We start from the raw sequence: 3,146 nt of genomic DNA on the forward strand, positions 1-3,146 counted from the left end.
AGTATTTATCACTACCTCTATGAAGCTGTGGAAGGCTGTACAAATTGTTCTCTTAAGTCCTAATGGTCGGGTTAAGTTTCTTAAATTTCAAAAATGCAAGTCCATCCTTTGTGTCCATACAAAATATTTCCACAATCCAAATAAGGGCAATATCTTTTTTTTTTTTTTTTTCTGCTCGGTCATGGGGCTTGAACACTGGGCCTGGGCGCTATGTCTGTGCTCTTCAGCTCAAGGTGAGTGCTCTACCGCTTGAGCCACAGCTTCACTTCCAGTTTTCTAGTGGTTTATTGGAGATAAGAGTCTCACGGACTTTCCTTCCCTGGCTGGCTTTGAACCGTGAGCCTTAGATCTCAGCCTCCTGAGTAGCTAGGATTACAGGAGTGAGCCACCAGCGCCCTGCAACACCAATACTTACTGTAAAAATTCATGAATTCCGTGGAATTCTTCCAAGTGAATTGCCTGCATTGGATGTCGAAATGAATTCAAGAGTTTTTGTATACATGTATAATGATTTCTGCAGAGTTTGTGATTTTTTAATCAGAAATAATTTTAACGTATCTGTTGAAATGAGTAGTACAGAAACTAAAGTATTTCTGGTGGTTGTCTGAAAAGGAATATTTTAAAATATTCTATATTCTATGTTTGCATAATGTTCATAATTTATTTTATTCTTTCCTAGATATACTTTGAATTCTATATTATTTTATAATATATAGGTTCATTAATGTGTCCTTTCAGATTGTATTCCATATAGAAAGTTTTAGATTCCTTTTTTGCCTAGTTCCTAATATTATTTTTCTTTGGGATAAAATGACAATTTTGTCTAATTTCAAAAGTTTTGTAAAGTTTATGCTATGTAAACGCCTTTCTGAGGTGAAGATTTAATACACTAATGACAAAATAAATTTAATTTAAAGGAATTACGTTTGTTGTTACACTTGTTATTTTGTAATCAACTTTTTTTTTTTTTGGGGTCCGGTCTTGGGGCCTGAACTTTGGGCCTGGGCGCTGTTCCTCAGCTCTTCAGCTCAAGGCTAGAGCTCTACCACTGAAGACACAGCGCCACTTCCGGCTTTTTTCTTTTTGCTTATGTGGTGCTGAGGAATCGAACCCAGGGCTTCGAGCATGCAAGGCAAGTGCTCTACCACTGAGTCACCTTCCCAGCCCTGTAATCAACTTTTTAATAACTATTTTTCATTTCTTGCATCTGAAGAATGAAAAATACGTAATACTTCACAAATTTTCATATCATCCTTGTACAATTGCCATGTTAATCTCCGTATTGTAATTTGGGAATACGTGCTGCTGAAGCATGTAGTATCTTCTAAATTTAAGTAGTTAGTGATGCAATCTTTATACAGGCTTATATCCGTGGGTGCCTACTTGGAACAAGGAAATCTTATTGTTCCTAACAATGCTATTATTTCCCTAAAATTCTGTGAATAGGGGAAAAATTACATGTTCAATCGATTGCTCACATTTGCAATTTTTTTTGTCAATGACAATTTTAAGTCTTTTTCATTTGGAATTTGATCATACTTTCAATAATTTATAGCTAGGTCCAAAGGTGATGGCTTTTTCAAGTACTTATTGATCCAACTGAATTAGGTTTGTGGAGCTAATGGATTCAAAGTAAGCCTTGCTTAAGAGCTACTTATAACATTCTGCAGCTGACATTTTCCCAAATGAGGTCTTACTGGCACAAATGTCTACCTGACCCTTTACTCTTCTCCCATGTAGGAACAGACCAATCAGAATATCTTACCCTGACAGCATAGATTGTTTTACTTGAACAAAACTTAAATGTTACAAGGGATCATAGAGAGATGAACAGTTCAGTCAGAACTGTTCAGACTAGAAGGTATTTTATCAAAATATAATTGTTTATTATGTCTAACATTTCAAAAGTAGCTAAAGCCAAGAAGGTGAAAAAATTGATCATATGCGTGATTACTTAATGTCCTGGCCTGTCTACCATCCAACCAGGCAGGAAGTTACACCACTGCATTTCTATCACGAAATATTTTCATAGTTGCAGGAGAAGTCCAGATGTTTCTCCTCATTATTAGGCCTTTAATTGGTAATGTTTTAATGGTAAAGCTTTAGGTCCAACTCTATCAAACACTGAGGTAGAGATAATGGAATAATACTTTAAAACAGAGTTGCCTTTGATACTGTAACCACAACAGAACAATGCAAAACATGTGTCTTTTTCTTATATTATATAGTTATATATTTTATATTTATATGTGCTGATTTTATATTTCACACAGTGAAACTTACTAGAATTAGTTGATAATTTCACTAATAAATTAATATTTATTTATTCCAATAAATAGAATAGGAATATAAATAATTAGGTTTAAAATGTATATTAGAATATATAAAGTATCAGAGCAATGTCTTTGGTATAAACTTGTGATACATTCTAACTGTTCTTGGTCTTCTGAATTCACATGGTAAAAAAACAATGTTGTTTTCCGCTAATCTAAAAGGGATTTTGCTCTGCTTCTCTGTTTATTGTTTTAACTCGCTGGTCCCAAACTGTTTTTCTCCATATTTCTGAAGCATTCCTACTAATTATGCCCAAATTTTGCTGATAAGGTGTCTAACAAATATTATTCTTCTGCATGACACAATGATTCCTAGGATCCCAGGTCCCAGTTATCGGCATCATCAGATAACAGAGGCAAGACTTCTCACCAAGGCCCATGCAACATGCCAACACAAAGTATTTGAAGATCCATCTCAAGTTCTAATTTCCTATATTTAAGGGCCCCAATTCCTTGATATGCAGGAATTAGCAGTAAGCAATTGTGAAATGCACGGCAACTTAAAATGAAAGATGAGATCACAAAATTTGAGAGTATGTATGACAATTCAAACATTCAACTTACAGATGACCAGCCCATATGAGTGAACAAGTTCACAAAGTGTAATAAGATTATTTTTAATACCCCTCCCCTATGATTAATGAAAGATTTTAGTCCTGCATAAGTGAGCCAAAAAGTAGTTCCTGGAAGGATAGATCCATAATTGGTCTACCAAGGCCCAGAAAAATTTACTTAGAGTTCAAATGTAATTCAGAAAAATACTGAGAAGATCCTTAGTGCTTCAAAACACTGGGACTTCTGTACAACATATTT

At 34.7% G+C, this 3,146-nt stretch overlaps 1 pseudogene; it reads right to left on the minus strand.

Annotated features, from left to right (window-relative positions):
* Positions 1–1,217: 1,217 nt before the first annotated feature.
* On the minus strand, positions 1,218–1,314 carry LOC122111767 (annotated as a pseudogene).
* Positions 1,315–3,146: the final 1,832 nt, after the last annotated feature.

This window comes from Dipodomys spectabilis, unplaced genomic scaffold (genome assembly GCF_019054845.1).
Source record: "Dipodomys spectabilis isolate Male_0828 unplaced genomic scaffold, ASM1905484v1 ptg000088l, whole genome shotgun sequence".
NCBI classification, from domain to species: domain Eukaryota; kingdom Metazoa; phylum Chordata; class Mammalia; order Rodentia; family Heteromyidae; genus Dipodomys; species Dipodomys spectabilis.